Source organism: Musca autumnalis, unplaced genomic scaffold (assembly GCF_047663935.1).
Source record: "Musca autumnalis isolate F117 unplaced genomic scaffold, ASM4766393v1 scaffold_4, whole genome shotgun sequence".
Taxonomy (NCBI): Eukaryota; Metazoa; Arthropoda; class Insecta; order Diptera; family Muscidae; genus Musca; species Musca autumnalis.
In genome coordinates, this window is record NW_027411977.1 from 33,824,388 (window position 1) to 33,852,207 (window position 27,820).

At 33.1% G+C, this 27,820-nt stretch overlaps 1 protein-coding gene across 1 annotated transcript in view; it reads left to right on the forward strand.

Moving 5' to 3' along the window:
* Positions 1-27,820, forward strand: part of LOC141401345 (uncharacterized) — a 178,459-nt gene that overhangs the window by 115,546 nt on the left and 35,093 nt on the right. The window lies entirely within an intron of this gene.

The window sequence follows — 27,820 nt, forward strand, 5'->3', positions numbered from 1 at the left end:
TGCGGCCCCTAAGGGACTAAACAGAAAACTTATGGTGGGATTTTTGTTACTTTTAATTCAATTTACAAAAAACCGAATACAATATTCAGTGTTTTAATTTTTCAAAATCAAAGAGATATGAAAATGACAATGAGAAGGGGGTAGCTGTGTTTTCAATATATGTATACAGATTTCATTGCGAAGTATTCGCTTCATTGCAGAAGATTGTCTTTTAACTCAGAATGCCAACCCTTTATGCTAATGATTAAATCTCTTCTGCTACACCAGAAACACACAAAACCTTTCCAGGAGATGTTTCTGATTTAAATTATTACACTTAAAGCTCAGTTGAGTTACTACTCATCTGTATGGGGCAAAACATTATCATGAAAGTCGCATCTTTTGTGGCATGTTTTATTAGTTTGCCCCGTGCAATGTTAAGTTACCTCACAGTATGTCTCTCTTGCTCAACTGATGCCGAAATAATTTAAGAACTTCTTTGACTTTGATTTGAGTTCTTTTATTTCATTTGATTGGTTATCTGTTTGGCCCCACTAACCATTGAAATATGACCTCACAAACAGAAGTAATTTCTCACAATGCAAAATTTTGAAATTTTCTTTTTTTTGTGGTTTACCTTGTGTTGCCTAAAGATGGCGCGTAATGTTCTCTTTTGACCACAATCACACAATTTATGGGACCTCAGTGGTGGTTGGTAGGTAGTGTGCCGAAAAAAGGAGTCACTACATAAACCCTAAAGACCTAAGATTCTCATTTCTTATTTTATGAGCAGATAAAAATCGAGAAATAACCATTCAGTCAGTCACTCTGAACTAAGTTTCTTTTTCCGAACAAAACGATGAACTGTGCACCAACCATCAAAGTGCACACACGTGTTTTAATGTTTGTGTTTGGCATGTATTTTGCATGTCCACCATATCTCTCTGTGAACTTCCTACCCAAAGACCAGAGGGGAAATCTTTCATTTTGAACAACAAGGAAGACCAAATAAGAAACAAGTCTTCGTTTTTTTTGAGCCGGAAAGCAGATCAAACAAATACCAGGCCAAATTGAAATATGTTATGTCTTCAAAACAAATGACATTACTCGCTGGTATCTGGGTTAGCAATCAGCTTTTAGTCACTCGCTGTCTTCGTTTTTTGTGCTTCTATGCAAGTACAGTGGTTCAAAGGCTAAGGTTCTGCGAAAACTTCATTTGCTTCATATTACAATTTTCTCTGAAAAAATTTCATCGTTTGCGATGGAAATTTATTCTGAGAAAACTTCATCGTTACCGATGAAAATTTTCTCTGAGAAAACTTCATCGTTACCGATGAAAATTTTCTCAGGGAAAATGAGAAAGCTTCATCGGTAACGATCATTTTCCTGTTATGATGATGATCATTTTTCCTGATAAAATTTTCATCGGTAACGATAAAAATTTTCTCTGAGAAAACTTCATCGTTGAAGAAAACTTCATCGTTACCAATGAAAATTCTCACTGAAAAAACTTCTCGTTACCGATGAAAATTTTCTCAGAGAAAACTTCACCGTTACCGATGAAAATTTTCTCTGAGAAAACTTCATCGTTACCGATGAAACTTTTCTCTGAGAAAACTTCATCGTTACCGATGAAACTTTTCTCTGAGAAAACTTCATCGTTACCGATGAAACTTTTCTCTGAGAAAACTTCATCGTTACCGATGAAACTTTTCTCTGAGATAACTTCATCGTTACCGATGAAACTTTTCTCTGAGCAAACTTCATCGTTACCGATGAAAATTTTCTCTGAGAAAACTTCATCGTTACCGATGAAAATTTTCTCTGAGAAAACTTCATCGTTACCGATGAAAATTTTTCTGAGAAAACTTCATCGTTATCGATGAAAATTTTCTCTGAGAAAACTTCATCGTTACCGATGAAAATTTTCTCTGAGAAAACTTCATCGTTACCGATGCAAATTTTCTCTGAAAAAACTTCATCGTTACCGATGAAAATTTTCTCTGAGAAAACTTCATCGTTACCGATGAAAATTTTCTCTGAGAAAACTTCATCGTTACCGATGAAAATTTTCTCTGAGAAAACTTCATCTTTACCGATGACAATTTTCTCTGAGAAAACTTCATCGTTAACGATGAAAATTTTCTCTGAGAAAACTTCATCGTTAACGATGAAAATTTTCTCTGAGAAAACTTCATCGTTACCCACAAAAATTTTTTCTGAGAAAATTATCGTTACCAATGAAAATTTTTTTTCTCAGAGAAAACTTCCTCTTTACCGTTGAAAATTTTCATAGAGAAAACTTCACCATCACCGATGAAAATTTTCTCAGAGGGAACCTCGTTGTTACCAATCAACATTTTCTCTGAGAAAACTTTATCGTTACCGATGAAAATATTCTCTGAGGAAACTTCATCGTTACCGATGAAATTTTCTCTAAAAAAATAATTGATTACCAATGAAAATTTTCTCTGAGAAAACTTCATCGTTACCGATGAAAATTTTCTCTGAGAAAACTTCATCGTTACCGAAGAAAATTTTCTCTGAGAAAACTTCATCGTTACCGATGAAAATTTTCTCTGAGAAAACTTCATCGTGACCGATGAAAATTTTCTCTGAGAAAACTTCATCGTTACCGATGAAAATTTTCTCTGAGAAAACTTCATCGTTACCGATGAAAATTTTCTCTGAGAAAACTTCATCGTTACCGATGAAAATTTTCTCAGAGAAACCTTTATCGTTACCGAAAATTTTTTTTCTGAGAAAATTATCGTTACCGATGAAAATTTTTCTCTTAGAAAACTACATCGTTACCGATGAAAATTTTCTCTGAGAAAACTTCATCGTTACCGATGAAAATTTTCTCTGAGAAAACTTCATCGTTACCGATGAAAATTTTCTCTGAGAAAACTTCATAGTTACCAATGAAAATTTTTCTTAGAGAAAACTTCATCGTTACCGATGAAATTTTTCTCTTAGAAAACTACATCGTTACCGATGAAAATTTTCTCTGAGAAAACTTCATCGTTACCGATGAAAATTTTCTCTTAGAAAACTACATCGTTACCGATGAAAATTTTCTCTGAGAAAACTTCATCGTTACCGATGAAAAATTTCTCTGAGAAAACTTCATAGTTACCAATGAAAATTTTTCTTAGAGAAAACTTCATCGTTACCGATGAAATTTTTCTCTTAGAAAACTACATCGTTACCGATGAAAATTTTCTCTGAGAAAACTTCATCGTTACCGATGAAAATTTTCTCTGAGAAAACTTCATCGTTACTGATGAAAATTTTCTCTGAGGAAACTTCATAGTTAGCAATGAAAATTTTTCTCTGAGAAAACTTCATAGTTGCCGTTGAACATTTTCTTAGAGAAAACTTCATCGTTACCGATGAAAATTTTCTCTGAGAAAACTTCATCGTTACCGATGAAAATTTTCTCTGAGAAAACTTCATCGTTACTGATGAAAATTTTCTCTGAGAAAACTTCATAGTTAGCAATGAAAATTTTTCTCTGAGAAAACTTCATAGTTACCGTTGAACATTTTCTTAGAGAAAACTTCATCGTTACCGATGAAAATTTTCTCTGAGAAAACTTCATCGTTACCGATGAAAATTTTCTCTGAGAAAACTTCATCGTTACCGATGAAAATTTTCTCTGAGAAAACTTCATCGTTACCGATGAAAATTTTCTCTGAGAAAACTTCATCGTTACCGATGAAAATTTTCTCTGAGAAAACTTCATCGTTACCGATGAAAATTTTCTCTGAGAAAATGATCATCGCTGTCGACGATGAAGAAAACTTCATCGTTACCGATGAAAATTCTCACTGAAAAAACTTCTCGTACAGATGAAAATGGTCTCTGTGAAAACTTCATCGTTACCGATGAAAATTTTCTCTGAGAAAACTTCATCGTTACCGATGAAAATTTTCTCTGAGAAAACTTTATCGTTACCGATGAAAATTTTCTCTGAAAAAACTTCATCGTTACCAATGAAAATTTTTTTCTGAGAAAACTTCATCGTTACCGATGAAAATTTTCTCAGGGAAAACTTCATCGTTACCGATGAAAATTTTCTCAGGGAAAACGTCATCGTTACCGATGAAAATTTTCTCAGAGAAGACTTCACCGTTAACGATGAAAGTTTTCTCAGAGAAAACTTCATCGTCACCGATGAAAATTTTCTGTGAGAAAAATTTTCTATGAGGAAACTTCAGTGTTACCGATGAAAATATTCTCTGAGAAAACTTTATGGTTAGCGGTGAACATTTTCTCTGAGAAAACTTGGTCACCTACAACGTTTCCCTTTTTGTTTTGATGTTTTTTTTTTATTGGTCCCACTGTTTCCTAAATACTATGTCTCATTCATTTCATTGTGTTATTTATTTGCCTTTAAACACTCCAACACACACCATCATGGCTATAACACATTTCAATTGATAATCTGTTCAGGCATTGCCTTTCTTACAGGCAAAGGCCGGCTACCATCACCCAGTTTTCTCTTTAACTATGTGCATACATACAAACATACACATTCGCGCTGCTGCTGCCGTTACTGATGGTCCATGAAACATAAATTCTTAACTTTGGCCAAACATTTGCTTAAGCTCACTTATTGTCGCTTAATTACAGGTCTTAACTTCATTCCTGGCCTTCAGTAAAATTTTTTGCATTCTTTTTTTGTTTTTGTTGGATAGCGATATTAACTTCTTCTGTTACGTTTGTTGTGTGGTAAGATATTGACCATGGTTTTCTTGAAAACCAACAACAATAAAATATCCTTTTTGTGCTCACTTTGATATGGCCCATAGCACACTCCTTTTGTGGGAAGGATGGTTTTTTGTGCAATTTTGTTTCTTTTTTCTTCTTTTTGCTGTTCAAAAAACCGTCTAAAGCAATTAAGTGTATCAAGATTACTTAATATGTGGCTCTTAAGAGTTCTCCTTCTTTTTTTTGGTTTCGCTTAGACTGAACCTTAAGAAATGGTTCTTGTGTGTGTGGCTGATGAAGACACAGAGTAAGACAAGAAGAATGAAAGAAAAAAATATCTACAATAAAATTTCGCGTATTGAAAGCTCAGCATTCTTAGCATGATTCTAAAAAACCAAAACAAACAAGATACAGGAAATTGCTAACCACCAACCACCACACTTACTTCTTTAGTGGCCAATATTTTTCGTTACCAGCATCAATGATCATCATCATCAAGGGTATTAATGCCACCGCCAACCAGGTACCTCTACATCATCGATGTAGTTTTCTAAGAGAAAAATTTCATCGGTAACGATGAAGTTTTCTCTAAGAAAAATTTTCATTGGTAACGATGAAGTTTTCTCTAAGAAAAATTTTCATTGGTAACTATGAAGTTTTCTCAGAGAAATTTTTCATCGGTAACGATGTAGTTTTCTAAGAGAAAATTTTCATCGTTACCGATGAAAATTTTCTCTGAGAAAACTTCATAGTTACCAATGAAAATTTTTCTTAGAGAAAACTTCATCGTTACCGATGAAATTTTTCTCTTAGAAAACTACATCGTTACCGATGAAAATTTTCTCTGAGAAAACTTCATCGTTACCGATGAAAATTTTCTCTTAGAAAACTACATCGTTACCGATGAAAAATTTCTCTGAGAAAACTTCATAGTTACCAATGAAAATTTTTCTTAGAGAAAACTTCATCGTTACCAATGAAAATTTTTCTTAGAGAAAACTTCATCGTTACCGATGAAATTTTTCTCTTAGAAAACTACATCGTTACCGATGAAAATTTTCTCTGAGAAAACTTCATCGTTACCGATGAAAATTTTCTCTGAGAAAACTTCATCGTTACTGATGAAAATTTTCTCTGAGGAAACTTCATAGTTAGCAATGAAAATTTTTCTCTGAGAAAACTTCATAGTTGCCGTTGAACATTTTCTTAGAGAAAACTTCATCGTTACCGATGAAAATTTTCTCTGAGAAAACTTCATCGTTACCGATGAAAATTTTCTCTGAGAAAACTTCATCGTTACTGATGAAAATTTTCTCTGAGAAAACTTCATAGTTAGCAATGAAAATTTTTCTCTGAGAAAACTTCATAGTTACCGTTGAACATTTTCTTAGAGAAAACTTCATCGTTACCGATGAAAATTTTCTCTGAGAAAACTTCATCGTTACCGATGAAAATTTTCTCTGAGAAAACTTCATCGTTACCGATGAAAATTTTCTCTGAGAAAACTTCATCGTTACCGATGAAAATTTTCTCTGAGAAAACTTCATCGTTACCGATGAAAATTTTCTCTGAGAAAACTTCATCGTTACCGATGAAAATTTTCTCTGAGAAAATGATCATCGCTGTCGACGATGAAGAAAACTTCATCGTTACCGATGAAAATTCTCACTGAAAAAACTTCTCGTACAGATGAAAATGGTCTCTGTGAAAACTTCATCGTTACCGATGAAAATTTTCTCTGAGAAAACTTCATCGTTACCGATGAAAATTTTCTCTGAGAAAACTTTATCGTTACCGATGAAAATTTTCTCTGAAAAAACTTCATCGTTACCAATGAAAATTTTTTTCTGAGAAAACTTCATCGTTACCGATGAAAATTTTCTCAGGGAAAACTTCATCGTTACCGATGAAAATTTTCTCAGGGAAAACGTCATCGTTACCGATGAAAATTTTCTCAGAGAAGACTTCACCGTTAACGATGAAAGTTTTCTCAGAGAAAACTTCATCGTCACCGATGAAAATTTTCTGTGAGAAAAATTTTCTATGAGGAAACTTCAGTGTTACCGATGAAAATATTCTCTGAGAAAACTTTATGGTTAGCGGTGAACATTTTCTCTGAGAAAACTTGGTCACCTACAACGTTTCCCTTTTTGTTTTGATGTTTTTTTTTTATTGGTCCCACTGTTTCCTAAATACTATGTCTCATTCATTTCATTGTGTTATTTATTTGCCTTTAAACACTCCAACACACACCATCATGGCTATAACACATTTCAATTGATAATCTGTTCAGGCATTGCCTTTCTTACAGGCAAAGGCCGGCTACCATCACCCAGTTTTCTCTTTAACTATGTGCATACATACAAACATACACATTCGCGCTGCTGCTGCCGTTACTGATGGTCCATGAAACATAAATTCTTAACTTTGGCCAAACATTTGCTTAAGCTCACTTATTGTCGCTTAATTACAGGTCTTAACTTCATTCCTGGCCTTCAGTAAAATTTTTTGCATTCTTTTTTTGTTTTTGTTGGATAGCGATATTAACTTCTTCTGTTACGTTTGTTGTGTGGTAAGATATTGACCATGGTTTTCTTGAAAACCAACAACAATAAAATATCCTTTTTGTGCTCACTTTGATATGGCCCATAGCACACTCCTTTTGTGGGAAGGATGGTTTTTTGTGCAATTTTGTTTCTTTTTTCTTCTTTTTGCTGTTCAAAAAACCGTCTAAAGCAATTAAGTGTATCAAGATTACTTAATATGTGGCTCTTAAGAGTTCTCCTTCTTTTTTTTGGTTTCGCTTAGACTGAACCTTAAGAAATGGTTCTTGTGTGTGTGGCTGATGAAGACACAGAGTAAGACAAGAAGAATGAAAGAAAAAAATATCTACAATAAAATTTCGCGTATTGAAAGCTCAGCATTCTTAGCATGATTCTAAAAAACCAAAACAAACAAGATACAGGAAATTGCTAACCACCAACCACCACACTTACTTCTTTAGTGGCCAATATTTTTCGTTACCAGCATCAATGATCATCATCATCAAGGGTATTAATGCCACCGCCAACCAGGTACCTCTACATCATCATGCTCTACCACCACCATAATTTTTTCAGTATCACCGACCCAGGTATACCTTCATCAATATCATCATCGTCATCAATTGAAATTGATGTTCCATACAGCATCTCTAACCGGTGCCATCATTTACTACTCTGGGTGTAAATCAAGTATCGAAATTAAGAGGGAATAAAAACCAAATATAACCGGTCTAGATAGATGATAATATGCCATGGAGGAGATATTCTTTTCTTTCTGTTTATGAAGTTGTTGAAAATATTAGAATTTATGGCAAGAGCTATGCGAGAAAAAATATGGATACAAACACTGGAAGAAATTATAGATGAAACTAGCATGGACATTTCCCAAAACAATGAAAAAGAATGTAATGAAGATTTTAAAGTCATGCTACGCGTAAGAGGTTCCTAACCGAATATTTGTCCTGTAAACTCAATATTAGAATTGATTCCGAAATGAATTGATTATTTTTCTTTTTGTTTTTTGCTTCATCAACTTGAACGGAAGTTTTGTAGTTTTTGAGTAAATCCTCCAAGGAGTAAAATAAAATAATAATTTAAATACAAAAAAAAATTATAAAATAAAAAAAAACAATTTTATAAATTACAATTAAATTAAAATATTAAAATATAACACATAAAATATAATATATAAAATAGAAATTATAATTATAAAATAGAAAATAATAAAATAGAAAATATAAACTATAAAATATAAAATACAAAATATAAAACATAAAATATAAAACATGAAATATATAATATACAATATAAAATATAAGGTATAAAAAATAAAAAAAAATATTTCCAAGTGGTGTAGTTAGTACGCAGTTCCGATTCGGCTTTAAAGAGGAAAGCCATACATAGTTCGGTGGCTGTTCGTGGGAAATAATTTTTTTCTATCGGACCTGCAGTGTCCATTTTAAATAACTCGACATCTTCTCCCAAACACATAATTTATTATTTAAATCACATTCGAATTCTTAAATCATTTTCCACACTCTTCCCATGCATGAAGCATATTACAAATATCCTCGCTCACAAGGATTTATGATGATTATTAAAAACTACCGTTTTGTCGATTAAACCCTTAGTTTAATATATTCCGAAAAAAAAACTAGCCACACCACACAAACAAATATCTTCTATGCAGAAGCAAAAGACACAAAGTCTCCCTCACCTGTGCACTTCTTCAGTTTTTTTTTCTTGAATTTGTTTTTGTTGTTACTGTTTTGCCACCTGACTGGGTGGTCTCTTTCAAAAAAGATAAATAATCGTAGGTTTACGTGACATTATTAAATTATACGCAAACAAAATATGAATGGGGCGACCGAGCCAAGGGAGGCAATATTGATAACCCAGCAACAACACCTTCAATATTGCATTAAATACACACATTTTTTTGTAAACAGAAGAAGCTAAAAATAGCTTGAGAGGAGAGCTGTCATGCCTCTGGTGCAAGAAAGAAGATGTGCTACAACACGATAGATGTCTGAGATGAATAAACGATTGGCAATTACCACATTATCCGCTTGGGTGGTTTCGCATAACAGAAAAACAAGTAAGAAGTAGGTGTGTGTGTATCTGTGTTAAAGAGGTTTGTGAGGTTGCAGGAAAATATCATGGAAATTATTATTTTACATTAATTTTAAAGGGAATTTTAAGGCAGGTTTTTTGCTGTTCCGGTAAAAAGATTTCTCTTTGGATGGGCGATGATGAACAGAAGGATATGGCTAAACTCATAATCTCATGTCGCCTTCAGAGGCCTACAAAAATACCAAATACAAAAAAAATCTTTAAAGCATTCTTTTAAAAAAGTTCTTAAAAAATTAACGAAGCCTTTTGAAGCTTACAAATATTCTTTAAAGAGTCCACGAAGCCTTTAGAAACTTACAAAAATTCTTTAAAAAATCCTCGAAGCCTTTAGAAGCTTACAAAAATTGTTTAAAAAAGCTTACAAAAATTGTTTAAAAAATCCACGAAGCCTTTAGAAGCTAACAAAAATTGTTTAAAAAATCCACGAAGCCCTTAGAAGCTAACAAAAATTGTTTAAAAAATCCACGAAGCCTTTAGAAGCTAACAAAAATTGTTTAAAAAATCCACGAAGCCTTTAGAAGCTAACAAAAATTGTTTAAAAAATCCACGAAGCCTTTAGAAGCTAACAAAAATTGTTTAAAAAATCCACGAAGCCTTTACAAGCTAACAAAAATTGTTTAAAAAATCCCCGAAGCCTTTAGAAGCTAACAAAAATTGTTTAAAAAATCCACGAAGCCTTTAGAGGCTAACAAAAATTGTTTAAAAAATCCACGAAGCCTTTAGAAGCTTACAAAAATTGTTTTAAAAAATCCACGAAGCCTTTAGAAGCTTACAAAAATTGTTTAAAAAATCCACGAAGCCTTTAGAAGCTAACAAAAATTGTTTAAAAAATCCACGAAGCCTTTAGAAGCTAACAAAAATTGTTTAAAAAATCCACGAAGCCTTTAGAAGCTTACAAAAATTGTTTAAAAAATCCACGAAGCCTTTAGAAGCTTACAAAAATTGTTTAAAAAATCCACGAAGCCTTTAGAAGCTTACAAAAATTGTTTAAAAAATCCTCAAAGCCTTTAGAAGCTTACAAAAATTGTTTCAAAAATTCTCAAAGCCTTCAAATACTTACAAAAATTGTTTAAAAAATCCTCAAAGCCTTCAAATACTTACAAAAATTGTTTAAAAAATCCACGAAGCCTTTAGAAGCTTACAAAAATTGTTTAAAAAATCCACGAAGCCTTTAGAAGCTTACAAAAATTGTTTAAAAAATCCACGAAGCCTTTAAAAGCTTTCAAAAATTGTTTAAAAACTCCACGAAGCCTTTAGAAGCTTACAAAAATTATTTAAAAAATCCACGAAGCCTTTAGAAGCTTACAAAAATTGTTTGAAAAATCCACGAAGCCTTTAGAAGCTAACAAAAATTGTTTAAAAAATCCACGAAGCCTTTAGAAGCTAACAAAAATTGTTTAAAAAATCCACGAAGCCTTTACAAGCTAACAAAAATTGTTTAAAAAATCCCCGAAGCCTTTAGAAGCTAACAAAAATTGTTTAAAAAATCCACGAAGCCTTTAGAGGCTAACAAAAATTGTTTAAAAAATCCACGAAGCCTTTAGAAGCTTACAAAAATTGTTTGAAAAATCCACAAAGCCTTTAGAAGCTTACAAAAATTGTTTAAAAAATCCACGAAGCCTTTAGAAGCTTACAAAAATTGTTTAAAAAATCCACGAAGCCTTTAGAAGCTTACAAAAATTGTTTAAAAAATCCACGAAGCCTTTAGAAGCTTACAAAAATTGTTTAAAAAATCCACGAAGCCTTTAGAAGCTTACAAAAATTGTTTAAAAAATCCTCAAAGCCTTTAGAAGCTTACAAAAATTGTTTCAAAAATTCTCAAAGCCTTTAGAAGCTTACAAAAATTGTTTAAAAAATCCTCAAATCCTTTAGAAGCTTACAAAAATTGTTTAAAAAATCCTCAAAGCCTTCAAATACTTACAAAAATTGTTTAAAAAATCCTCAAAGCCTTCAAATACTTACAAAAATTGTTTAAAAAATCCACGAAGCCTTTAGAAGCTTACAAAAATTGTTTAAAAAATCCACGAAGCCTTTAAAAGCTTTCAAAAATTGTTTAAAAACTCCACGAAGCCTTTAGAAGCTTACAAAAATTATTTAAAAAATCCACGAAGCCTTTAGAAGCTTACAAAAATTGTTTGAAAAATCCACGAAGCCTTTAGAAGCTCACAAAAATTATTTAAAAAATCCATGAAGCCTTTAGAAGCTTACAAAAATTGTTTAAAAAATCCACGAAGCCTTTAGAAGCTTACAAAAATTGTTTAAAAGATCCTCAAATCCTTTAGAAGCTTACAAAAATTGTTTAAAAAATCCACGAAGCCTTTAGAAGCTTACAAAAATTGTTTAAAAAATCCTCAAATCCTTTAGAAGCATACAAAAATTGTTTAAAAAATCCTCAAAGCCTTTAGAAGCTTACAAAAATTGTTTCAAAAATTCTCAAAGCCTTTAGAAGCTTACAAAAATTGTTTAAAAAATCCTCAAATCCTTTAGAAGCTTACAAAAATTTTTTAAAAAATCCTCAAAGCCTTCAAATACTTACAAAAATTGTTTAAAAAATCCTCAAAGCCTTCAAATACTTACAAAAATTGTTTAAAAAATCCACGAAGCCTTTAGAAGCTTACAAAAATTGTTTAAAAAATCCACGAAGCCTTTAGAAGCTTACAAAAATTGTTTAAAAAATCCACGAAGCCTTTAAAAGCTTTCAAAAATTGTTTAAAAAATCCACGAAGCCTTTAGAAGCTTACAAAAATTATTTAAAAAATCCACGAAGCCTTTAGAAGCTTACAAAAATTGTTTGAAAAATCCACGAAGCCTTTAGAAGCTCACAAAAATTATTTAAAAAATCCATGAAGCCTTTAGAAGCTTACAAAAATTGTTTAAAAAATCCACGAAGCCTTTAGAAGCTTACAAAAATTGTTTAAAAAATCCTCAAATCCTTTAGAAGCTTACAAAAATTGTTTAAAAAAATCCACGAAGCCTTTAGAAGCTTACAAAAATTGTTTAAAAAATCCTCAAATCCTTTAGAAGCTTACAAAAATTGTTTAAAAAAATCCACGAAGCCTTTAGAAGCTTACAAAAATTGTTTAAAAAATCCACGAAGCCTTTAGAAGCTTACAAAAATTGTTTAAAAAATCCACGAAGGCTTTAGAAGCTTACAAAAATTGTTTAAAAAATCCACGAAGGCTTTAGAAGCTTACAAAAATTGTTTAAAAAATCCACGAAGGCTTTAGAAGCTTACAAAAATTGTTTAAAAATTCCACGAAGGCTTTAGAAGCACAAAAATTGTTTAAAAAATCCACGAAGCCTTTAGAAGCTTACAAAAATTGTTTTAAAAATCCGTGAAGCTTTTAGTGGCTTACAAAAATTGTTTAAAAAATCCCCGTAGCTTTTAGTGGCTTACAAAAATTTTTTAAAAAATCCACGAAGCCTTTAGAAGCTTACAAAAATTGTTTAAAAAATCCACGAAGCCTTTAGAAGCTTACAAAAATTGTTTAAAAAATCCACGAAGCCTTTAGAAGCTTACAAAAATTGTTTAAAAAATCCTCAAATCCTTTAGAAGCTTACAAAAATTGTTTAAAAAAATCCACGAAGCCTTTAGAAGCTTACAAAAATTGTTTAAAAAATCCTCAAATCCTTTAGAAGCTTACAAAAATTGTTTAAAAAAATCCACGAAGCCTTTAGAAGCTTACAAAAATTGTTTAAAAAATCCACGAAGCCTTTAGAAGCTTACAAAAATTGTTTAAAAAATCCACGAAGGCTTTAGAAGCTTACAAAAATTGTTTAAAAAATCCACGAAGGCTTTAGAAGCTTACAAAAATTGTTTAAAAAATCCACGAAGGCTTTAGAAGCTTACAAAAATTGTTTAAAAAATCCACGAAGGCTTTAGAAGCACAAAAATTGTTTAAAAAATCCACGAAGCCTTTAGAAGCTTACAAAAATTGTTTTAAAAATCCGTGAAGCTTTTAGTGGCTTACAAAAATTGTTTAAAAAATCCCCGTAGCTTTTAGTGGCTTACAAAAATTTTTTAAAAAATCCACGAAGCCTTTATAAGCTTACAAAAATTGTTTAAAAAATCCACGAAGCCTTTAGAAGCTTACAAAAATTGTTTAAAAAATCCACGAAGCCTTTAGAAGCTTACAAAAATTGTTTAAAAAATCCTCAAATCCTTTAGAAGCTTACAAAAATTGTTTAAAAAAATCCACGAAGCCTTTAGAAGCTTACAAAAATTGTTTAAAAAATCCTCAAATCCTTTAGAAGCTTACAAAAATTGTTTAAAAAAATCCACGAAGCCTTTAGAAGCTTACAAAAATTGTTTAAAAAATCCACGAAGGCTTTAGAAGCTTACAAAAATTGTTTAAAAAATCCACGAAGGCTTTAGAAGCTTACAAAAATTGTTTAAAAAATCCACGAAGGCTTTAGAAGCTTACAAAAATTGTTTAAAAAATCCACGAAGGCTTTAGAAGCTTACAAATATTGTTTAAAAAATCCACGAAGGCTTTAGAAGCACAAAAATTGTTTAAAAAATCCACGAAGCCTTTAGAAGCTTACAAAAATTGTTTTAAAAATCCGTGAAGCTTTTAGTGGCTTACAAAAATTGTTTAAAAAATCCCCGTAGCTTTTAGTGGCTTACAAAAATTTTTTAAAAATCCACGAAGCCTTTATAAGCTTACAAAAATTGTTTAAAAAATCCACGAAGCCTTTAGAAGCTTACAAAAATTGTTTAAAAAATCCACGAAGCCTTTAGAAGCTTACAAAAATTGTTTAAAAAATCCACGAAGCCTTTAGAAGCTTCAAAAATTGTTTAAAATATCCACGAAGCCTTTAGAAGCTTACAAAAATTGTTTAAAAATTCACGAAGCCTTTTGAAGCTTACAAAATTTTTTTTTAAAAAAATCCACGAACCCTTTAGAAGCTTACAAAAATTGTTTAAAAATTCACGAAGCCTTTTGAAGCTTACAAAAATTGTTTAAAAAATCCACGAAGCTTACCAAAATTGTTTAAAATATCCACGAAGCCTTTAGAAGTTTACAAAAATTGTTTAAAAAATAGACGAAGCCTTTAGAAGCTTACAAAATTTTTTTTAAAAAATCCACGAAGCCTTTAGAAGCTTACAAAAATTGCTTAAAAAATCCACGAAGACTCTAGAAGCTTACAAACATTTTTAAAAAATCCACGAAGCCTTTAGAAGCTTACAAAAATTGTTTAAAAAATCCACGAAGCCTTTAGAAGCTTAGAAAAATTGTTTAATAAATCCACGAAGCCTTTAGAAGCTTAGAAAAATTGTTTAAAAAATCCACGAAGCCTTTAGAAGCTTAGAAAAATTGTTTAAAAAATCCACGAAGCCTTTAGAAGCTTAGAAAAATTGTTTAAAAAATTCACGAAGCCTTTAGAAGCTTAGAAAAATTGTTTAAAAAATCCACGAAGCCTTTAGAAGCTTAGAAAAATTGTTTAAAAAATCCACGAATCCTTTAGAAGCTTACAAAAATTGTTTAAAAAATCCACGAAGCCTTTAGAAGCTTACAAAAACTATTTAAAAAATTCACGTAGCCTTTAGAAGCTTACAAAAATTGTTTAAAAAATCCACGAAGCCTTTAGAAGCTAACAAAAATTGTTTAAAAAATCCACGTAGCTTTTAGAGGCTTAGAAAAATTCTTTAAAAAATCCACGTAGCCTTTAGAGGCTTAGAGAAATCCTTTAAAAAATACACGTAGCCTTAGAGGCTTAGAAAAAGTCTTTAAAAAATCCACGAAGCCTTTAGAAGCTTAGAAAAATTGTTTAAAAAAACCACGAAGCCTTTAGAAGCTTAGAAAAATTGTTTAAAAAATCCACGAAGCCTTTAGAAGCTTAGAAAAATTGTTTAAAAAATCCACGAAGCCTTTAGAAGCTTACAAAAATTGTTTAAAAAATCCACGAAGCCTTTTGAAGCTTACAAAAATTGTTTAAAAAATCCACGAAGCCTTTAGAAGCTTACAAAAATTGTTTAAAAAATCCACGAAGCCCTTAGAAGCTTACAAAAATTGTTTAAAAAATCCACGAAGCCTTTAGAAGCTTACAAAAATTGTTTAAAAAATCCACGAAGCCTTTAGAAGCTTACAAAAATTGTTTAAAAAATCCACGAAGCCTTTAGAAGCTTACAAAAATTGTTTAAAAAATCCACGAAGCCTTTAGAAGCTTACAAAAATTGTTTAAAAAATCCACGAAGCCTTTAGAAGCTTAAAAAATTGTTTAAAAAATCCAGGAAGCCTTTAGAAGCTTACAAAAATTGTTTAAAAAAATCCACGAAGCCTTTAGAAGCTTAAAAAATTGTTTAAAATATCCACGAAGCCTTTAGAAGCTTACAAAAATTGTTTAAAAAATCCACGAAGCTTACAAAATTTTTTTTAAAAATCCACGTAGCCTTCAGAGGCCTACAAAAATTCTTTAAAAAATACACGAAGCTTACAACATTTTTTTAAAAAATTCACATAGCCTTTAGAGTCTTTCAAAAATTCTTTAAAAATTCACGAAGCTTACAACATTTTTTTAAAAATTCACGAAGCTTACATTTTTTTAAAAATTCACGAAGCTTACAACATTTTTTTAAAAATTCACGAAGCTTACAAAATTTTTTTAAAAAATCCACGTAGCTTTCAGAGGCTTTAACAAATTCTTTAAAAAATCCACGTAGCTTTTAGAGGCTTAAACAAATTCTTTTAAAAATCCACGTAGCTTTTAGAGGCTTAAACAAATTCTTTAAAAAATCCACGTAGCTTTTAGAGGCTTAAACAAACTCTTTAAAAAATCCACGTAGCTTTTAGAGGCTTAAACAAATTCTTTAAAAAATCCACATAGCTTTTAGAGGCTTAAACAAATTCTTTAAAAAATCCACGTAGCTTTTAGAGGTTTACAAAAATTCTTAAAAACATATCGCCTTAAAAGGCCTTAAAAAAATTATTTAAAAAATCCAAGTCCCCTTAAAAAATCCTTTTGATCCTGACTACGAAGTCTATACTTCCTCAGATAACCCCACAATTTCAAAATGTTTAGGGCCACTATTTTATACACCTCCCATTGAAAATGACAGTTGACTATAGCTTAGCAGAAATTTTGGGGGAGAAATTTGGTCAATATGAAATGACATTCCCTCTCCGACTGCCACAGATTGTTACGCCGGCCATACATTTTTGTGTGGGACAAACCCCCCAGGGATTATGTGGCTTTAACACCCACAACTGTTTACTAGACCATAAAAATGACCTTCAAAACTGTGATTGGAATATTAAGCGGACCCAATAAAAACCACTGCTTAAACAAAGAAAAAAGGACTATGCAATACAAAAAAGCACCCTTAAAAAATCAATAGTCCTTTTACATTTCTTTTTAAAGAGCAGCATTTGTTACCAAGGCTATGGAAAATCCCTTGAGAAGGATAAGTTGAGTCTTAATACCACAAAATTGGAAAGTTTTTTTTTTTCAAACAAATAGGAAGAAAAAATCTCTTTCACTCACACTACAGCAAAATGTCCTTAAACATCAATAATAAAAATGTTGTCTGCTTTGTTGTAATGCCAAAATAATTAAAATGGAAATCCATTTTTGGAAAATGACAAATCGTTTATTGATTTCTTGTATTTTTAAGGAGAGAAGTGAAGAGGCAGAAGGGGATGTAAGGAGTAAAAATAAATGGAAGAGTTGGCAACAGGAGCGGTGTCGTAAAAATAAGACATTTATCCATGGACACATTAATATTAATTATAATTTGCCAATTTCTTTGGAAACAACTGAGACAAAGACTGCCAGCCAGCCAGTCAGTCCCATGCGCCCATGTGCAACAAACGCCAAAAAGAATGTAAACTACAATCTGTCCATATGTAGAAAATGTTTCTTTCCACACAAGACATTGTTGAATGCGTGTTTCCTGGGCTACTTACAAGCCACCACTACAGCCACCAGCAGTGTTGGTGGTTATTGGCTTGTCATGCCAAAAGGTCTTTCGGCTTGTAGATTTCTTCGCCACCCCCTCTTCCTGTTTTGTTATTCAGCAAAATGCGTATTAGGTGTTTGTTTGTTTTTGTTTTTTTTGTTTTTGTCTCTCATTTATACGACTGATGATTGATCATTATCTGTCCAAAGCCCAGACAATTACAGATCGTTTTACAATCAAATAGTGAAAGATAAAAATCAATATGTATCTTTGGTTCGCTTGAATGAATAGAGAGCTGAATGAATGAATAGCCTGGCGGGATATTGCATTGCTGGCTGAGACATGGCTATTTGGTCTTGTTGCGTAAATACGCCCAAAAAAGCAATGAATAGCCAAATCTGTGGCAATGTGCCTTATGATGTAGTATGATGTTTTCCATGTACTGTTAGTACGTATTTTGTTTTGCTTTGGCTAATTTGAGTGTGAGAGCTGGAGCTTGTGAATTTGACAAGCGTATAAACAACACTAAGCAATGGTTAATTGGTCAAGTTTTTTTTTGTTTCTTCTTATTTTTGGCATTTGTTGGCCAACTGACTTGACGGTTACGCTTGTTTGCCTTCCAGTTTGGTCACATCCATAAAGAAACAGATGTTTGTTGGCGTTCAACAAAACGCAGCAATTGAAAGTGGGTTGTGGTTTTGTTTTACGTTGACAAAAATATTATAAATAATGTTTTTTTATTTGTTTTGCTGCTTTGTTGTTTAATTACCGGATTTGGTTACTGTTGCGACCATAATTTGTTGTCATATATAACGTGAAAAATATAATTTAATAAAAATCTAAAATTTGTAAAAAGCTTCGACTGTTAAAAGGTTTGTTAAATGTTCCTTATTACTAGAAGTCGGATTTGGAATATTTTTGTACAAATTAAAATAGAACATTTCTAAAAACGTTAAATTCGGCAGGGATTAACCTCTTTAGTCATGGCTAAACTAAAATGGATTAGGTACATAGTTTCCTTTGCTGTCCACAATTTTAGGTGGAAAAGTTTTTGAACCCTAAATGTCAAATTATACCTAATTAGGTCAACAAGTAAGAACGGCGTTAAGTTCGACCGGGCCAAACTTCATATACCCTCCACCACGAGTTGTATTGCAGAAAAATGAAAGAATTAGTTTCTTTTCATTTATGAACAAGACTAAATACCAAATTTCAGCAATCTCGCTAAAACAATGTGGCTAACCTTCAAAATAGCGAAATTCGGAAGGTACTGTTCTACTGGGGCCATGGTACAAATACACAGGTAGCCGCATAGGCAATTGTTGGCAACATAAGATGTCAAAATTTGACATCAATTCAATGCAATTGACACATTATGTTACCATCAGCTGGCACGATAATGCTACCTGTATTATTGTACCATGATGGGGGCTATACCACAATGTCGGTCTATACCGACAAATTTCTGGCGGAAAAAAGACAAAATGCCAAATTTCCGATATTTCAGCAAGATAATGTGCCCAAAACCTTCAAAATACCGGAAATCAAGAGGTACGCTTTTATGGGGGATATAGAAAGACGTAGATCTGTACTGATAATTTTCTCGTGGAATTTTTTATAACCCCATGGAAGACTAAATACAAAATATCAGTCATTTCGGTGGGATATTAACTTCACAACCTTCAGAATTACGAAAATGGGGAGGTACCATTCTATGGGGACTATATCGAAACGTGTACCTATACCGACGAATTTTAATCGGAAAGATTTTTTATCTCCAACGCAGACTAAATACCAAATTTCAGCCATTTCGGTGGGTTGTTAAGGCCAATGCCATCAAAATGCCGAAAATCGGGAGGTACCGTTCTATGGGGGCTATATGAATGCGTAGACCGATAAGGGCAAACTTCTGAGGGATAAAACTTTCCCAACAACGAAGACAAAATACCAAACTTGAGCCATTTCGGTGGAATATTGAGGACAAAACCATCAAAATACTGAAAATCGGGAGGTACCGTTCTATGGGGGCTACATGAAGGCGTGGACCTGTACCGACACATTTCTGGGAGAAAATGTTATACCCCTAATGAAAACTAAGTACCAAATTTCAGCCATTGTGGTGTGATAATGAGGCTAAATTCTTTAAAATACCGAAGATCGGGGGCTACATGAAGGCGTGGACCTATACCAACAAATTTAGTGGGGAAAGTTGAATAACTCGAACAAAGACTAAATACCAAATTTCAGCCCTTTTCGATGGGTTATTGTGGCCACAGCCTTCAAAATACCGAAAATCGGGAGGTACCGTTCTATTGGGGCTACATTAAGGCGTGGACCTCTACGGACAAATTTCTGAGGGAAAGTTTTATACCCACAACGAAAACTATATACAAAATTTCAGCCAATTCGGTGGAATATTGAGGCCAATGCCTTCAAAATACCGAAAATCGGAGGTACCGTTCTATGGGAGCTATATTAAGGCATGGACCTATACGGACAAACTTCTGAGGGAAAGTTTTATACCAACAACGAAGACAAAATACCAAATTTGAGCCATTTCGGTGGAATATTGAGGACAAAACCTTCAAAATACTGAAAATCGGGAGGTACCGTTCTATGGGGCTACATGAAGGCGTGGACCTGTACCGTAACATTTCTGGGGGAAAATGTTATACCCCTAACGAAGAGTAAGTACCAAATTTCAGCCATTGCGGTGTGATAATGAGGCTAAAACCTTCAAAATACCGAAGATCGGGTGGTACCGTTCTATGGAAGCTATATCAAAACGTGGACCGATATAGCCAATTTACAATACCAAGCATCCTAGGATTGGTAGAAACTTCTATACCAAATTACAAAGCTCTATCTTCAAAATTGCGGGCTTTATCATGATTTCAACAGACGGGCGGACGGACATGGTTAATCTCTAAGTCGATTTACCTTGATCAAGAATATATATACATTATAGGGTCTCTGATGAATACTTCGATGTGTTACAAACGGTATGACAAATTTAATTATACCCTTCATAATATGGTGAAAGGTATAAAAGTGTGGCTAAAAACTTCAAATTACTTAAAATCGGGCTGTAAAATTATATGGGCTCTGTATAAAACATGGTCCTATGTCTACAATTTATGGGGAGGAAGTTGTTTCACCACTGGAGACCGCAAATTCTAAATTGCAGCCAATTGATGCCTAAAGTTTAGCTATAAAAGTCAGTGGGGAAATATAAAAAAAGTGGTTTGTAAAATTGGAAGAACAAAGGAAATGAAAAGATGGGTTAAAAATCTCCCTCCATACTTAAGCTATAAAACAAATGTGCTATATCGGGCCAACAAAGTGTAGCTGATTCATACACCAGTTGAAACAGATCCGCTACTATTAAAACAGTAGCTCAATGTTCCCCAGACAAATATCTTTCATTTTTTACCAGCTCTAAAATTTATCGGGTATGTTCTGGGACACACTTCACCTCTCACTTCGGTATTTTGTTCAACCCATTTACCCCTTTTTTCCGAATTTCTTGGGGTTAATATTCATTAGGATATTTAAAAAGAAGAGTACTACCTAGTCCGTCCATAAAACACTCGAAAAATAAGCGTAAATCTGGTAAGCAAAATCACCCGAAGCAAACGTTATTCGTTCTTCATAACACATTTAATATAAATTAAGTTATTACTGCCTCGAGTTGGTGGTTTAAAAAATATTATCTTTATAGAAATAACCCCTATAAAAAAATAACATTAAAAACAATTAATTTTATTAAATTGTTTCGCTTTATTTGTGTATTTCATTAAAAAATAATAACAAATTTCTGTTTGAAGACTTAAAAGTGGTGGCATTTAAGTGACTGTAACAAATTTGAGTTTTCTGTTATGGCCTTTTCCTCCTTTAACCACATACCATTGGCGTGTTTCGGGAAACAAGTAAGTAAAAACATAGCGCGGTTTGCAATACTAATGAAGAATTGCTGTTGGCAGCTTGTGGTTTATTTCACATCTCGTTTTGTGTGTTTTTTTGCTGTTTCTTTACTGTTGTTATGCGGAGGACCTGAATATAAACTTTTCTGAAATGAGAATTATATATGGCTAAAGTGTCACTTGATTTTGTAACAATTAATCATTCTCGCCTGACACCGTGTAATATTAGACATTTAAGTAGAAAAATAATGGACAAAAATTTCAAAACAACAAATTCAATTGCAAAAGCGGCAGTAACAGCAGCAGCAGCTACAACTGTAGACGACATTAACAACAATATTATTCTGGGTGTGTTGTGGTTGAAAAAAAGAAAAAAAAAAACAAACAGAAGTTTCTGTTTGCCAAAGAGAAGGTTCAAGACAAAAAACCAAAACAAATATTTAACAGAAAATGTCAATTTGTACAAAAGCCCACATAAATAAATACTTGTTTGAAAAAAGGGTTTTCTATTTTTATTTTTCTTATAAAGCTAGAGAAGGCGTGATATAATATTGTACTTGTAGTCATGCGAAAACGACATAGCCAGACAGGAACTAGTAACAACATTGGTCCACTTTGGTTTTTTGGGTCGCAGGACCGATGTTAAGACGTTTAAATGCTTAACGTCTGTTTCACTGTTGGTTTAGCAGATCATCTGGCATATTATATGTTGTTAAAGGAATATCGATCGGATATCGATCGTTGTAATCACATAGGTTCATTGTAAATGAGACTTAAATAGAAACTTTTTTTCTCAAATCGATATAGGGTCTGACTGTTGAAACCACTTTTAAATGGTCTCGTATAAAATGGTGTATGCGTTTTTTGTTTTCGTTTAGCTCGGAATTCTACGCTTGAGAACGCTAAGACGTGGATGAAACATATTCAATTGGTTTGTGAAGTCTTCACTAAGGTCTTTGATACGATCAAAAATGTGACCCAGCAGAATAATGGTTTTAGACTCCATGTATCTTTGGACGGAATCCGTTTTAGGCCTGCCCTTCTCTCTATTTGTCTCTCTGTCTAGGTAGTTGGAACGCCCGGTAACTCTATAACGGAGCAATTGATTTGGTGCCAACATTGGATGTCGTAATTATACCCTACACCACTATGTGGGGAGGGTATTATAAGTTGGTTTTGGCTAAAAAGTTGCAACGCATCGAAATAATGGTCGTAGACCGAGACTTGTTTATACTAAATGAATATCTCAACGAGCTGAGTCGATCTGGCTATGTTTGTATGTCTCTCCATCCGTCTGCCTGTCCGTCGGTCCTTCTAAACCTTGTAATCATTCTACAGCAATTTTTATCGGGAAGTTACCAAATTTTGGGTGTTGATGAGGTTCCCGGATAGGAAGAAACCCATTGATTTTGGTGATGGTCGGATAATATTTAGGTGTCCGAATGGGGAAAAACTTATTTGTTGAAAAAGTCAACGTTTTTTCCAATGCGAATATCTCAACGTCTATAAGAGTTTTACCAAAAGCAAAACCTGACAATGAAAGTAAAAAATATCGATGCAAAGTAGGTTGTCGTAGGTTGTCAAACAACGAAGATATCGCAATAGTCGCTAATGAAACCCAACTTTTCATTTTTTTTCAATTTTAATTATAAAGACGAATATCACAGCTTTGGTTGGAGACCTTCCAAAAGCAAAGCATGGCTATGAGAGTAGAAAATCCCATCTTTACGACGATGCAAAGTATGTTGGTGAGGTGTCCAAAAACGGAGATATCGCAATAGTCCGTAATACATCCAATTTTTTCATTTTCTTAAACACGCTACATATAGCAATTTTGATCGGATCGTCACGAAATTTTGGTGGTAAATAGGGCTCCCGGTGAGGAAGAAGCACATTGAGTTTGGTAATAGTCGGATAATATTCAAGAGTTGGAATGGACAAAAAACTTATGTTGACAAATTTTCAAAGTTTTATTCTTATGAGCATATCTCCGCGTATTCCAAAAGGAAAGCCCGTCAATGGATGAAGAAAATATCACCTTTATTAAGATACAAAAGTTTTTTATTTGAATTGTACTGACGAGTATCTTAGCTTTGGTTGGATGGGTTTCAACAATGACGACATTCTGAGCTTTAAAATGTTCCCAATTGCATTACCAAAATTGGTGAAGTGCTTGTGATGTCGAAAAAGACGGTGGGATATTTCAATTTCCAGTTTATGGAATTTTATTTCCATGTCAGATATTTTTGCTTCTGTTGGGCATATACCAAGGAGAGAGCTTGATAATGAAACTAAACCACCTGAGCTTCAAATTAATACAAAATGTTGCATTTATGGTAAAATATCGAAGTTTTTGCAAAAGCCGAGGGTCACTCGGTATCATTTGACATTTTTTGGAAAGTTTGATAGTTATTAGCCTAAGCGTACTCAGGACAGTTTGAAATACAACCATGTATTGGGTGGTTTACATTGGCTTGATTGCGACACCTCCAAAACATGGTTTTTGAACGTTTTTGCAGCAACATCTGGCGATTGCTGCTAGTTTTCGGGTTCGTACGCATAGTTCCATGATTCGTCACCTGTATCCATCTTACGTCTTTCGAAGCACAGCGATTGTATCTTTTCGAAATTTCTTGCACCGACCAACACGGGATCCAACGAGAAAAAATCCAATTTTTGTCGCAAAGGGTTCATGCAATATCGAATGTTAGTTGGTGGAATAAATCCCCAAGGATGTCTCTATCTCACGGTATTTAACATGGCGATCGTGGATTATCCGTTCACGCACAACGGCCGTTTTTGGGCGACTCTCACGACCTTCGTTTTTTAGCGTGTGTCAGACACGATTGAATTTATTGAACCAGTTTTTCATAGTCCTATAGGATGGACTTAGGCTAAAAACTGTCAAAATTTCCAAAAAATATCAAATGACATCTGGCGACACTGTCAGTTGCCTAGGCCAAAAGGTTTTCGAGTGACCCTCGTATCAACTTCAGACTTCGTGAGGACAAGAGCAACAGCCGCTTTGCAGGTTGATCTGCGGAGGGCTATTTTTGTTGTCGTTGAAATGGTGCTGTCTTAGCTGGGAATCGAACCCGGACATTCAGTCACAGTATACCATTGTACCATATGGCTTAGTTTAAACACACGTTATTTAATTAACATGAATAGTACAGAAGAATAAATAAAATAATAAATTAAATATTTAAATTTATTTATTACACGAAATACGAAAAAAAAATAAATAAACACCAATTCTAACACTCCCATTTAGTGTTGTTGACACCTATGCACAAATATCTGCATATTCATATCAATTAATTGTCATTTCCTACACAAATGTAAATATCTCTCATTTGAAATGAATTAATCAAATCAACTTAATTTAATTAGATATGGATTATATTATTTACTCTTGTTGTTGTTGTTGCTTTTTCTCTTTCTGATATGTATTTCCATTTGCATTAAAATAAATAAATTACCCTTGACACTTAAGGCAAATTAGAAAATTATGCTAAACACAAAAAAAATCGTTGATTGATTTGTTGGATTTAATCGTAATGCAAATGGAAATGCTTTTGACGATTAGAATGTGCTTTGGCTCACAAAGCCTCTTTAATACGTTCAAAAGTAAAGGTAATTGAACATTATTAGAGCCAAGGCTTTGAAGCGTACGTTTTTAGAAATGGAGGGAAAGTAAATTGTTGGTATTAGCAAATAGCAAGCAATTCATCATTCGTTCAGAGGAGCGACAGCAGCAGTAATGGAAACAGGGAGAATTTCAAAGTTTAATTAACATCCATTAGCTATGTAGGTTGGAAATTATTCACAGCTTCAATGACACACATACATAGAATTTTTGAAAGGTTATTGGAATATTGACAGATCGATATATTTTTAGCTGAAGAGTATTTACTTTATTTGAAGTTCATATGCGATTTGCAAAATATATTAAGTGGTGGTACTAAAATGAATGAAAACATAAATATTCAATTACTACCATTATCCATAATTTCTACGAATTTCCCTGTTTTAATTATAAAAAAATTCGGCAAATATTATAGAGGGGGTGAAATAATATCTCACATATTCGGAACATTTTTGGAAAAAGTCACACAGGACTTGGCATGACACAACTTGTAGAAAACAGAATAAAATAGGAAAAAATATGTGCAAAAATAACGGTTTGATGAAACGAATCATGGTCCAATAAGATATAATTATAATAATTGTTCCACAAACATCCCAGACGGGACAGGGGAGACTTCTCTCATATCAATGAGTTCACCACGATTCATATTACCTCAATGATATGAGTCCGAACGGCGTGTCTTACGACACCACTTTATAGAGAAGTTTTACATGGCTGATCCAATAAGATATATTTAACTTTTATTTTTTAAAATCTATGCTGCAATCGTTTCACTGATGGTTAAGCAGCTCATCAGGTGTATAAATTATGAGTGGCTAGACAATGAGGAGTGTTGTTAAACTCCTAACTAAGGAGATATACATATATCTAAAAATTAAAATATCCAAATCTTTATAACATGCCCCCAAAGTTTGTTAGCTTAAAATCGCGCCTCGATAGCTCCCAATAGGTCAATTGCTACCTAAAATATTTTATAGAATCTATAGGAGAAAACTGTTATCTTCTCTTAGCGTCTTGTGCAGTCCACATTCTCGAACACATATCCATTCTCCTTTGGAAAATACTTTCCCTTTATTTCCAAATATTTTTCCTCACAAAAATATCCCTTTCGCAATTGACGAACCTGCTAAAATTACTCTAAGATAATCCACTAATTTATGCCTACAATGAATGAATATCACAAATTTATTTTTTTAAACTTAAGAACACTCTCCAAACGTTAAACACTTTTTCGTATTTGCACTTGTTCAAAATAAACATCCATTGCACCATAGCGAATGAGATACTCCAACAATAGGCCCAGCGATTTTCCTTACTTCTCAATTTCCACCACATTTTATGTTTTCCTTTTTTTTGCTGTGTGCATTAACCCTATCCGTTAACCATAGGTTTATTTTGGCAAGTACTTTCCTTTGTTTTGTGGCAGTTGTTGTTGTTGTCTACTACTCTGGTACTGTATATATTTTCATCCAGCCTGCCTTTGACTGCCAGCCAGCACAAGATGAATATTTTATAGATGAGTTTACATTACGAGTAAATGATATTTAGTCATTTCGTAAATGAGAAAACGTGAGGCGCATGAAATGTGTTTTTTTTTTGGCCTGTGCTACTAAAGCAAGCTAGCTAGGCGGGTAGGCATGGCAACAACATGGTCTAGGATGACAGCAGCAATACCACTACACCAGGATGCTGCATATGCAACTACGATTGGTAAGCTATTGGCTGGGAAGGTATATATTATTTGGTACTCAGTTTGAGATTCTATTTTTTTTTTTTTTGAAGAGATCTTTAAACAGATATAGAACACCTTTTCTTAAAAGTTTTTTTTATCGAAAAAATACTTCCTCTAAAGTTATAAAACGACAGGACTTCTAGAGGAGAAAAACCTTATCAGTTCTTCTATAAAGGTACTACTTCACAACAGATTGTCCATAGATACAAAACATTCCGAAGAAGTCTTCTGTGGATAGAAGGATATCTCAACTGATTTTCTATTGAAAGAACGCCTTCTCAGCGGAAGTCTTCCACTAAGTCTTCAATATATAGAAAGTTCTTTAAAATGTCTTCTATAGTGAAGGTGTTCCATGCAACCACAACCTTCTCCACAGGTCTTCCGTAGAGACAAAATCTTCTGAACATGCTGTCTATGTACATAAACCCTTCAAAACAGTCTTCTATATATCGAAGATCTTTTCAATAGCTCTTCTTTGAGGAGAATACCTTCTACAAATGTCTTTTATAGAAAGAAGGAAGGTATTTTAGAGTAAGACGACCTTCCCAACAGGTCTTCTGTAGACAGGAAATTTTCTCAACAGACATTCTCTAGATAGAATACATTCTTAACATATCCTCTCAACAGACTCTTTTCAACAAATATTCTTTATACAGAATACCTTCTCCATAGTTCTTCCATAGTCAGAAGACCTTCTGTATATAAAATACATTCTAAGTAGGCCTTTGTATGTAGAAGACCTTCTCCACAGGTCTCAATAGGTCTTCTATAGAGAGAAGGTTTTCCCTCGTATAGAAAACACCCTCTCAACATTGAAAGATTATCTTCTATAGAAAGAATATTTTCCCCACGAACTACTATGGATATAAGTCCTTTTTTACAAGTGTTGTATATAGAAGACCTTATTAGCAGCTGACCTCCTATAGACAGAACACAACCTCAATAGGTCGTCTATAGATAGAAAGTCTTTTAATAAGGTCTTCTGCAGATATAAAGCAGGTCTTCTATAAATAGAATACCTTTTCAACAGGTTTTCTATAAAAAGAACACATCCTCAACTTGTCATATATAGATGGAAAAGCATTCCATGTCTTCTATAGATAGTAGGCTTTTTCAGTAGGCGTTCTATATATGGAAGACCTTCACAGTAAGTATTCTATGGATGGAGGAGTTGCTCAGCTGGTCTTCTATAAACATAAGACCCTTTTATAAGTTATCCAATAGTCACAACTCCTTTTAAAC